Below are 12,615 nucleotides of genomic sequence, written 5' to 3'. Positions count from 1 at the left end.
GCAGGCGAACCGGCGGCGTGTTAGCGATCGATGGGAACACTTAAGAAGGTCTCGCGGGCTGGCTTTTTGTTGCTGCGTACTTTGGTTAGGCCTTGCCGCTGGATTAAATGGCAAAGTGTGATTATATTGGTACACACCCTACTAATAACCAGTAATTTGGGGGCCCCAAATTTTGGGGGGCCCTGGGCGGTCGCCCACCTTGGCCCCCTCCATCGACGGGCCTGCACTTGTCTCTTCACCTTTACCGCCTGTAAATATTGTGGTTCATCATAGTTAATTGCTGTCTAATCCTATAATTACTGAACATATTGTACTGACAATTTTATTTATGGATTCGTTGTTGAACCATTGTGCTGAGAATTTGAATTGCACGTTTCATATTTCAAAATTTCCAATTTGCATAATAAATTACAGGCAAAAATAAAAATTAGGAGCGGATAAAATAATGTGCACACAGTTAGAAAGAAAACAGCGTGTGCGGTGAAAAAAAGAGAACAGACGGTTCTATGACATGAAACGTTTGCGATGCCCCACGGACGCACACATGGTTTTGTCTCATATGCGTGTGCGATTCATGGTAATACGACAAACGTTTCAAACCTGTGTGCGTGTGTGATAGGAATACCAATCGCACACAACTATCAAATTGGACAAATTGGTGTTAGTAGGGGCACCGCACACATTTTACATTCTTGAACCGTGTGCGATAACGTACCTATCACAAACATATCGGCAGATTAAATGTTGATGTCCACCTTTTTCACACGACTATAGCGGCGTAATCGTTTGGGATGTCTCTCTGATCAGAAACGTAACGTCGAGATGTAACGTATGGGACTGGGGCGGCTTCTCATACGTTTATTCTATGGCGATCGTCAGTAGCCGCTCGCCCATCCCTGACGGTTTCTGGGTCGTGTGGAAAGGACCCCCCTATCGCCCACACTCACTTGGCAACGGTTCCAAAAACCGTTTGTATAGCACCTTACGGTACCAGTGTGTAGGAACAAACACTTTATGGCTGAGGTGGAAAAGAATACTGAGTTAATTCGTCAAGTGCTCCAGGAAATTCAGAATTTGAGGGAAATACTCATGAGCATTATGAAGTACAAGCCCACTACATCACCATCATCACCGAAGAAAGAGACTTGAGCACACGGGTATGGGCACTCCCCTTGGCTTGTGCCAAGCTTGGGGGAGGTGCCCCGATATCGTGTCACCATCACTTTTATTATCTTTCCCTATTTTAGTTTGATCCTTAGCTATTTCGTGATTTAGTAGAATAAAAGTTTGGTATGATATATTTTTGAGTGTTAGTTTCGTGATCTATCTATCTATCTACGTAATCGAGTTGAGAGTTATATAATAAAGAGTAGTTTGAGTTTTGCTTCTTTACTTTTATGTTTCAAGCTTAGCAATGAAAGATAATGAAAATATCATATGCTAATCCCATGGAAAGTAATGACTTCACATAAATTAAAGTGTAAGTGGTAAAATTTGTTGGAAGTTAAAAAACATAGCATTGGTCGATGATGCAATTCATAAATGATTAATAAGGGAAGAGAAGATTCACATATAAATATACTATCTTGAACATCTTTTGTGATTGTGAGCCCCCATTAAATATTTTATGTCAAATTGTTGACGTTGGACAAGGAAGACAACATAATGAGTTATGTTTGCTTATATTCACATAGAAGTTATATTGTTATGGATCCTCCAACATGTGGTGCTTGCTCAATATCTTTGCTAGCCAAAAATCCGCACCAAGTAGAGATACTACTTGTGCATCCAAAACCCCTAAACCTAGTTTCATGCCATGAGAGTCCACTATATCTACCTATGGGTTGAATAAGATCCTTCAAGTAAAGTTGTCATCGGTGCATAAAGCAATAAAAATTGCTCCTAAATATGTATGATCTTTTATGGTAAGGGAAAGTAAGCTTTGTACAATCTTGTGATGGTGAAGAAATAAAAGCGACTTGCTACATAATAAGGGTTGCTACCACAAGGGGGAATATAAAGTGATGTTCCTTTGCATTAAGAGCTTGCACATCCAAAAATAAAAAGCGCATGACAACCTCTACTTCCCTCTACGAAGGGCCTATCTTTTACCTTTATGTATTTACTTTTCATGCAAGAGTCAATAGTGTTCTCCTTCATTCCTTTTTTATATATTTTCTTTTGCAAGCATCATGTGGTGTGGAAAGATTTAGGCACATATATCCAGTTGGATATGAGTGATCATGAGTTATTATTGTTGACATTAACCTTGAGGTAAATGAGTTGGGAGGCGAAATTATAAGCCCCTATCTTTCTATGTGTCTGACTGAAACTTTTGCTCCATATATATGTTGTGAGTGTCAGCAGTCATAGAAGACTAAATGATAGTTGATTATTTTGACGTCCTAAATAAAAGATCTTACATGAGACCCTTCCTGAAAATATGATGAATTGCAATTGCTTTGTTGACTGAGAACATAGTTTGTTAGTTTTCAAGAATGTTTATGCTGTATACTTTGTTGTTGTGATGAATTGTTGCTTACTCATGTGAAGTTTTATGATATTATATATTGATGTTATAATAATGATCATGATACTACTATGTCCGTATTTCGTTTTTATCGACACCTCTCTCTCTAAACATGTGGACATGATTATCGATATCGGCTTTCGCTTGAGGACAAGCGAGGTATAAGCTTGGGGGAGTTGATACGTCCATTTTGCATCATGCTTTTCTACGGTGCTTTTTTGGCTCGACCGTTGGCAGTTGGGAAATCGTGTTGTTCTTTACATGACTGTTTCCCGAGGCTACATTCATTTGTAGTTGATGATGCAATCACTGTCAAGGAGTTTAAGGAGGGGCCTGATGTCTTGGATCATTTCCGTTTGCCTCTGTCACAGGAGGCCTACTCAGAATTAACTCAGCTCCAGGCCCTGCTGCCTTTGATCAATCTGGATGGTGAGAGCAATGACATTTGGAAGTGGCCTTCGAAGTCTGGTGTTTTTATGTCAAAGATATACTATGACTCTTGCTTCTCACACCTAGTGGTCGACCCTATCTTTAAATGGAGTTGGAAGTGTGCATGCACACTCAAGTTCAAAGTGTTTGGCTGGCTTCTATTAATGGATCGTTTGAACACTAGGGATATGATGCAACGTCGTCATTGGATCATCCAGGATGACACATGTGTGCTATGCAACCTTGAACAACATGAAGATCGGGCTCATCTTTTCTTTGCTTGCAATTTTAGCCAAAGGGTTTGGAATTATCTTGGAATTTCTTGGTCCGTTCAACCGGATCAAGCCACATATGAGATGGCTCAATCAGTTAGGAGGGATTTCTGTCATCCTTTCTTCACTGAGGTTGTCTTCACTGCTACTTGGAATATCTGGACACAAAGGAATGGGAAGATCATCAGAAATGAGCAACCTTCTTTTAGAGCGTGGAGAAGGAACTTTATCAATGACATCTCTCTTCTGTCTCATAGGATTAGGTGTAAATATAAAGATAGTTTACTGTCTTGGATAGCTAACCTTTCTTAGCCTCTTTGCTTGTAAGTATCTTTTCTCTCTTTTTTCTGTAAATTTGTATAATTGTAACTATACTGCTTTCTTTTAGTTATTAATAAAGGACTGTGAGGTTGTTGCCTTGCAGTATATATTCAAAAAAAATATAATACCGTGGAGCAATTCTAATGCCTTTTCTCTCTTAATTTGCAAGATTTACATGAAGAGGGATATTGCCGGCAGCTAGAATTCTGGACATGAAAAAGCTATGTGAGAGATACCTATTCTGCACAACTCCAAGTGGGCTGAATTAAATGTCACGAAGAATTATCTTGGAATCTATAAAAAATACTAGAGAAAAGAAATACCAGAGGAGGCCACCCAGGTGCCCACAAGACACCAGGGCGCGCCTACCCCCCTGGTGGCTTGCGGGGCCCCCGCCCAGCCTCCGTGGCCCATGTTCTCCTATATGAAGTCATTTTTCTCTTAAAAACCAGGAGAGGACTTCAGGACGAAGCACCGCCATCTCGAGGCGGAACCTGGGCAGGAGCACTTTTGCTCTCCGGTGAAGCGATTCCGCCAGGGATACTTCCCTCCGGGAGGGGGAAATCAAAGCCATCGACATCACCAACAACCCTTTCATCGTGGAAGGAATAATCTTCATCATCAACATCTTCACCAGCACCATCTCATCTCAAATCCTAGGCAATATCTTTTATTCAATCTTTGACTCAAAACCTCTGATTGGTACCTATGGGTTGCTAGTAGTGTTGATTACATCTCGTAGTTGATGCTAGTTGGTTTATTTGGTGGAAGATTATATGTTCAGATCCATGATGCTATTCAATACCCCTCTGATCCTGAACACGAGTATGATTTGTGGGTAGTTGATTTTGTTCTTGGGGACATGAGAGAAGTCTTGTCATAAGTAATCATGTCAATTTGGTATTCGTTCGATATTTTGATGATATGTATGTTGTTGCTTCCTTTAGTGGTGTCATGTGAACGTCGACTACATGACACTTCACCATCTTTGGGCCTAAGGGAATGCATTCTGGAGTAGTAATTAGATGATGTGTTGCTAGAGTTACAGAAGCTTAAACCCTAGTTTATGTGTTATTTCGTAAGGGGCTGATTTGGATCCATATGTTTCATGCTATGGTTAGATTTATCTTAATTCTTGTTTCGTAGTTGCGGATACTTGCGAGAGGGGTTAATCATAAGTGGGAGGCATGTTCAAGTAAAAACAACACCCAAGCACGGTCACCCACATATCAAATTATCAAAGTAACGAACGCGAATCAAACAAACATGATGAAAGAGACTAGATGAAATTCCCGTGTGTCCTCAAGAGCGCTTTACTTGCTATAAGAGAAAGTTCCGACATGTCCTTTGCTACAAAAAGGAGGGCAACATTGCTGCACCTTTGTTACCGTTAGTACTTGTTGCTCGTTACAAATAACCTTGCTACCAAACTATCTGTTACCGATAATTTCAGTGCTTGCAGAAATTACCCTGCTGAAGACCGCTCATCATTTCCTTCCGCTCCTCGTTGGGTTCGACACTCTCACTTATCGAGAGGACTATGATTGATCCCTTATACTTGCGGGTCATCACCCCACATAATACTCTCACGTAGACCATGGGTTAGTACACAAAACGTAATGGGCAATGTTTACCTTACCATGGGATCACTTGATCCCTCTCGGTACATCTTGTATGCTTTGTGTGTTGATCAACTTGATTCACTCTTTGACTTAGTCTTGCCTTGTATCATGTCTTCTCTATGACCAATCTTTGGATAAGTCACTGAATAACACCTTGGTCATCACATAAACTCCTTGAAAGCAACAAATGTATTTCAAAAAATGTTGATGGACAAATCCTTCGAATATAACTCAGGACAATCATTACTCCATAGAGAATGCCATCAATTACCAAAAACCACACGTGGGGGTGCCATGCTCTTTCAAGCGGATGTAGCAAGTTCGGGCAATGTTCAATCATTTTCACACCAGACTCGATCCAACGGTCCAGATCGTTTCATCTAAAGATCCAACGGCTGGGATTCGTTTGGACACCCAATCCGATGGTTGAAAATGCAAAAGCCCTAAGAAGCCTCCAATTCTTACCTGGTTCTAAGAATGGGATTGTGAGCATGAATCCAACCCATATTATTACAGCAGGGTAAAGTAAGTAACAATCTGAGTCCTACTCATAGTGATCTGGTCGAATTGGGAGAAGCCGTAGGTATTATTGCAGGTCAATCAATTGGGGAGCCAGGGACTCAACTAACATTAAGAACTTTTCATACTGGCGGAGTATTCACAGGGGGTACTGCCGACCTTGTACGATCCCCTTCGAATGGAAAAATAAAATTCAATGAGAATTTGGTTCACCCCACACGTACCCGTCATGGGCAGCCTGCTTTTCTATGTTATATAGACTTGCATGTAACTATTCAGAGTCAAGATATTCTATATAGTGTGAATATTCCCTCAAAAAGCTTGATTCTAGTGCAAAATGATCAATATGTAAAATCCGAACAAGTAATTGCGGAGATTCGTGCCGGAACGTCCACTTTACATTTTAAGTGAAGTACCCTTTCATACCATGAATTGCAGCCATGTAAAAAAGAGCGATGCGCGAGCGTTGTTGATGCAGATATTTTGGTGGTTTTTTCAATTGTATGATTCTATATTATCTGCTAATTAAGTCATACTTGAGGATTGTTTTTACGCTGAGCGCCGCATGTATTACATTGGTGCTACTAAGTCTCATGTTGGCAATTTTTTTCTAAATGATGAAAGGATGCAAGGTTGATGTGTTTTTATAGGCCGTTTGCTGTGGATCGATGAAAAATGGTTGATCCACCCAAAATCACAAATTAACACTAAAAACACCTCAATTGAACGAGAGTGTGTTGGAGAGAATGTTGACCCGGTCAAAATCACAAGTCAAATCTTCAGCTGAACATCTTATATAACCCAAAATAAATGTAGTATTTGATTTAGTAAATTTTGGATAGATGCACACAGTAAATCTTTTCCGGCCGCACGGGTCCAGACCAGAGGCGGAAACCCTACCCGTTAAGAGGCGGAAAAAGCAAAGCACGGCACGTGAACGGCCGAACAGGTTAAGATGAGAGCCCCCTTGCGATCCGACCCGTTAGGGACCGGTAAGCACAGCAGTCACACGCCCCGGCCGGCCCCCAATCACCCTCTCTCTCTCTCTCTCTCTCTCTCGTTGCCGCATCCGGAAGAGAAATTCGAGCAACAATCGGAGCGGAGGGGAGGCGAGGCGAGGCGGCCGGCCGAGGGCGACGGCGACGGCGAGGGGAGGCGCGAGGCGCGAGGAGGAGCGCTCGAAGGTGCGTGATATCACCGCTCCACCTTCCTCTTTCTCTCGGAGGACGATGGTTTTCCTGGCGTTTTTCCCGATGAACTCGACGAATGCAGCGGCGCGGTTCGCCGTGCTGGCCTCCATGGCCCGACGAGGAGCGCACGCCGCCGGAGCGAGAGGGAGGCGCGCGAGGTGGATCGCAACTTCCTTTTTCATCTGGGCGCGGGGGTTTCGATTTGGGAGGCGATTCGGAGTTGTTGCCGATCTTTGCTTGTTTCCTCGGCGATTCTGTTAGGGCTCGAGCTTTTTGGAGGGAATGTTGGGTTTCGGGGGTCCGATTCTGGGCTTGCGCTCGCGAGATTTTTTCCTTGGAAATGGCCAGGTGTACTACTTGTTGCTGCGAATTCCTTTCTCGGCGCCGCTTCCCGTAGTGACCCGATCGACGCCGACGCGAGAGAGAAGACTCCGACGCCGATAGACGCCGACGCATATGTTTAATTCCCGTCGCGTTCGCTGCACTCAGGTGTTGGATTCCACGCGCACGCGTACGTGTTGGATCGACGGTTTGATTTGATTTGGGATGCTTGCAACATGGTCATATCAGATCAAGCATCTTTGTTTGTGCCTGCAGTTTGTGGCAATTTGATTTTCAGGCGAGTTTATGGGTGTCCTCTAAGATGTCAAGCCGTGTGCTTGTTCGCGTCTTGATTGGCTTTGTACTATGTTGGTATTTGGAGAGGGATAGCCTTTTTAGTTTCCAAACAAGATCGATCGGTCGTGCTGTCCCTTGCTTATTGTAGCAGCAGTGCTGTCCCTTGCTTATCGTAGGAGTATATTTATTGCTTTTCTGCCGAGATTGTCTTCAGTCCAGTCCCCATCAATGGGATATCTGATTGAGACCGGACGAATCAAGCAGTGCTGGTAGTAGTAGTAGTACATACAGTATCTGTTTTTGGGTTCCAGTCCTTGAATTAATGGAGTCGGCGTTTTTTTGGCAGCTCTATATATGCTACTGCTACTAGTAACTACTATTGTCGTTTGTTTAGTTGTTTCGTTCGTTCCTTGATTGATGCACTTTGGTCGCCATCAGGCTTGCATTGATTGGCTGACTTTTGTTTGTTCTTGTTCATTGCAGTAGTAGCTTCATATAGCTATGGCTGATCCGCTTGCTCCGGATGCTCTGCCTTCCGTGCAAATGGTTGATTGGAGACCCTTGTGCCTAGCAGCGAGGCCATCCCTGTTCCTCGTCCTCCTCACGCCCTTGCCTGGTAACCGGAAAGAGACCAAGAGGCTCATGGACCAAGCGGGCACCAAGTCTGAGCAAGAGAAGAGGGCAGTTCGTAGATTGAAGTGGTTAACAGAGACCGGACTTGCCTCGCACATCGACGCCCGGTACCTCTACGTGCTCACATGCGCCCACATCCTCGACCACCTTTTTCACGCGGTGGACAGCCCAATCCAAGCAGAGAAGGTGCAGGAGCTGTTCAGGGTCGAGGTCACCTGCCACCACGCCGAGAGAGCCTTCATCGAGGGGGGGAGGGTCGGCGACCGAGCCTACGCGCCGGCGACAGTGTGCGGGATCAACTTCGCCGGCGACCTCATGTTGCTGCGCGTCGACCTCGGCGACCTGCCCCTGAGGTTCAACGACGACGGGCAGATGGAGGCGTGCCCGCATCCGCACCCGATCCCGCACTTCTCCCCAGAGCAGGTGCCGGCCGCCGCCCAGCTGATGCTGCTTTCTTGGCCCGAGTTCCGGCCCTGCACGTTGGCCACGGGCCTTTACTGCATGCAGCGGTTTCTGCCTGACATGAGCACCAACCCTGTTGGATACGATCTCTTTCTTCTGGAGGCGTACATGGGAAGCCAGGGGGGCTCCTCAGGAGGGCCGCTGTTCGATTCTTTCCGGCGGGTCAAGGGCATCCTTCACGGCGGCTCTGGCGGACCGCACTCCCACTTATCCCGTCCAGAATCATTCTCCCTTTCATCCAGGCGTACGCGGTCCCTCCAAAGCCTCCAGCCCCAGCTCCCTCTGCAGATGACAAGCCAGGTCCTCCTCCGGGGCCGGGAGACCGCAAGCGCGGCCCCCCCAAAAGATGACAAGTCTGGTGGCTCCAAGCGACGCCTGTCTTCTGGTTCCCAAGGCAAGAGCAGCAAGTCCGCTGCTGCTGCAGGTGGGTACGGCCGCCGGCAATACGTGCTCAATCCCGGCGATGACTGTTATTGATGATGCATTCTATTCTAGACCCAGTCCCACACCCAGACTGAGACGATCGACGCCAGACAAAAACTCCGACTTGTCTGTTTATTTGGTTCCCAAGACGGAGAGCAGGTCCGCTGCAGCAGCAGGTGGATCCCGGCGATGCTAGCTGAGAGAGAGACTACCTACCCTACCCTACGCTACCCAGCGAGATGACCGACGCCACTTATCGGTTTATTTGGTTATTATCCATTCTTAGTATCCATCCGAGACGGACGATAAAATAGATCGACGATATAGTGCGTGGTAATACTACCTCCTTCCGAGTTTATTGGACCCCTTCGTATTTTGGTCCAGATTTTGACCATTTATATACTACTAAAATATAAAGTATATGCTATAAAAAATTATACTGTTGAATTTACATTTGAAAGAGCTTTCCGACAATATAATTTTTGTGACATATATTTTACATTTTGTTAGTTAAATGTTTAACTCAAAATTTAGCCCAAAATAAGAGAGAGGTATATATTTATAATTGTTTAATTCCAAAAGTTGTTTTGCGCCCGTGGGTGGAGCCAATACTAGTCAGGTACAAAGTTTTAAATAGCGCGCTAAGCCTCTTAGCGGCGGACCTCTTCTAAATGCTATAGCGTGCTATAGCGAGCTATTTAAAATGTTTGCTCATGTGTTTGGACAAAAGACCTTTAGCGGAGGACCTCTTTTAAACGGTATAGCATGCTATAGAGGAGCTATAGCGGGCTATTTAAAACCATGGTCAGGTATCGTCCGGCAGTCCACTTTTTCCCCTTGGCTTCTCAGCTCCGCGACCTAGATAGATAGATATAGATGGCGCTCATCTTCATCAGCTTCTCCAACCGATTGGAGGGAGGGGGAGGCCTTGCCGATGTCGTCCGCCGGCCGAACCGGCCTCCTCTTCCACCCGTTGTCCTCGCCGGCGGGGTGCCTGCTGGATCGTGGCAACTACTTTGGCTCTCCACGACCTATACTTGACTTGCCTTAACCATAGTCAACATGTAGCACTCATGTCGATTGTAATGTTAGGTTCAAATTAATCAACGTGGAAGAATGGATAATTAAAACTTGCTTATCCCACTTTCCTTTTTTTTGCGGGAGTGTTTGTCCATGGTTAAGAGTTAGGATTCCCTTGTTTACACTAGAATTTTTCAGTTTCCTCCATTAAGAAAAAAAAACAATGGTATTGTCCATGACTAGCAAAACAGAGCGGTTAATTGCCTTATTGTGTGTCCATGACTAGCAAAATAGATGTTTTCTGCCTGCTAGGTTAATCCTAACTGTTACTTTCTTCCATGTTCAGAACCAGAGGTATTGTCATCTCATTGGAAGATGGCATGTTCAAGTTCCTCTGCTTAACTAGATTTGCCAACGATGATGTTCCTCGGACCGCAAGGCTATTCTCTGGGACTAGAACTCGGGGCGTTTTTCTACTTACAAATTGTCAGAATATTTGATATGGAATGTCCATTGTCTCAGAATTACTGCTACATTTCCGGAACCATGCCTAATCATCAAACTGAAGCACATATTGGTGGAATCTAATAATCGCTTCTAGGTAAACTCGCTAGCCAGTGCTGCTTATCGTTTATCACTTCCAGGTAAACTCGCTAGCTAGTACTGCTTATTGCTTATAAACTCGCTAGCCAGTACTCAATATCCATGGTAATGATCTACTTGTGCTTGTCATCCAGAATGTGTGCTAAACAAACCTTGCACATGTGTAGCTTACTTGGAGATTCTGGGAGAAGTTTTCCATTGAGGTTCGCTAGCAAGCAGAGGAGGTGACAGTCATTAAGATTGGTGGCACGTTGCAAAGCTCACCTTTATCAAATGTTCTTCCGGTTGCAAAAAAGCTTCCGAAATTATGCTGTCAAGTGCACGATATGCAGAAAGACTCTGTACTAACTCTCACTAACTTAGGTAAAACTCTCCCCATTTTCTTCATGGCAATTTTCACTGTTTTGTCTACTGCAGGCACTGTAAGATGGATAACTTTGATGCTAAGTTGTTGTCAAACAGGAGCCTTTGCTGGCTTCATATGGGTGATGGACAAAGGGCTTTTGATGATGCAGCTAAATGCAAAAGGCTGCTTCCAAAGTGGGAAGAGGTGAACTATCGGCAAGGAACAGCTCTAGTGTTCATGAAGGTGCAATAGAAGATGGAGTTCAAAGTTGAAACTGACGATGTCATCGCTCCTTTCATATCTGCTATAATTGATTCTGATGTGCGCTTGCCTTCCTTAGGAGTATGCTGCTGCGCATTCCGCACTCCCGCGCGCTTTAGAGTTGGACCCGGAAAGTGAAGAGACCGAGAAATTATTCTAGTATGAAATCCATGTTTCATCTCGTTTTTTCCTCGAGTATTAGATTAACATTGTCAGCAGCTGCAGATTCTAGGTGTTTCCATAATTAGTTAGTTGATTTGGTTGCTTCTTTTGACAATGTTGTGATGAACTTATCAGTTGGTAGAATTTGATCCTTCTTTTTAAGTTTTAACAATGTTGTGATCAACTGATTCATGCAGGGAGGCGATGGAACTGAAGTGAACTTGCCCTGCATGCTGACTGCCGAGAGAAGCTCACGCAGAATCTCAAGCTCTCTGTTTTTTGCGTCCTTAGAAGAAAACCCGCTAAGGCATTGTTTGGTTCCAAGGGGAGGACAACCCAGGGCAATAAACCCCTAGGAGAGATTTTCCTATGCTCGTGGGATCCCTCCCACCACGGGGGAGATGTTCCCAGTAGACTAGGTGCCCAAATGGCAACAAGGGAGGGAAGGAATTCCCTCACGTACAACTGACAAATTTGACACAACTAACCATTGATAAATTCCACAAATAATTCTGAGAAACAACCACAAAAACCACAGGCACATAACAAAGGTTCATAATTCATGTCAACTAGAATTTTAAAAATATTACTACAACCTATCCATCACTTCATCAAGCTTAAGATATCGGTCCGCATTTCACAACGATCGAGCATTGGCCTAAGCCGTTTTCATGTGCCAAAATAAAAGCAATCAGTACAAGGGTTGTTGATACATCATTGTGAAGTTTGTGCACTAGAAAAAGTTCTGGATTATAAGTTGCCATGTCCAAGGCAGGGATACTTTCAAACAAGATGGGCAGGTGTGGCAGATGTCATGGGTAGGCTTATCGAACGTGGTTGGGGCCTAAGAGCGTCGGAGGGTACCAGAAGCGAGATCGGGGACAAGCAGAAGGGGGCTCGCGATTTACCCAGGTTCGGGGCCCTCCGGGGAGGTAAAACCCCTAGTCCTGTTGGATCTACAAAGTGCTCCTGGAGCTGTTTGAGGGGAGGAGGAAGAAGAGCTAGCTCTCTCCTTCTCCTGGCCGAAAGTGTGTGTGAGTGTCTATGCGTGGGGAAGAAGCCTCCTTTGCATGGAGGACTCCCGGGGGGTCATATAGGCCGGTACCCCAGGGTTACAATGGTAATGTTACATGGGCGCGGGGACCAGCAGTCATCATCTGGAGCCGGCTGTGGGGCCCGCCGGCTGCCGGGTTAGCCGGGCACG

The 12,615-nt window shown here is 44.9% G+C and overlaps 1 long non-coding RNA gene across 2 annotated transcripts; it reads left to right on the top strand.

Moving 5' to 3' along the window:
* The first annotated feature begins 9,575 nt into the window (after nucleotides 1–9,575).
* LOC120963784 (uncharacterized) lies at nucleotides 9,576–11,909 on the top strand. Of its 2 annotated transcripts, XR_006663220.2 has the most exons (4): nucleotides 9,576–10,640; nucleotides 10,810–11,005; nucleotides 11,105–11,408; nucleotides 11,609–11,909. It is a non-coding gene; the product is annotated as an uncharacterized lncRNA (long non-coding RNA). The 2 variants fall into 2 exon arrangements; XR_005755499.3 differs by lacking the exon at nucleotides 11,609–11,909 and having other exon boundaries at nucleotides 9,577–10,640; nucleotides 11,105–11,573.
* Nucleotides 11,910–12,615: the final 706 nt, after the last annotated feature.

Source organism: Aegilops tauschii, chromosome 5 (assembly GCF_002575655.3).
Source record: "Aegilops tauschii subsp. strangulata cultivar AL8/78 chromosome 5, Aet v6.0, whole genome shotgun sequence".
NCBI lineage: Eukaryota > Viridiplantae > Streptophyta > Magnoliopsida > Poales > Poaceae > Aegilops > Aegilops tauschii.
The sequence above is the reverse complement of the archived record's forward strand: the minus strand, read 5'-3'. Positions and strand labels throughout refer to the sequence as shown.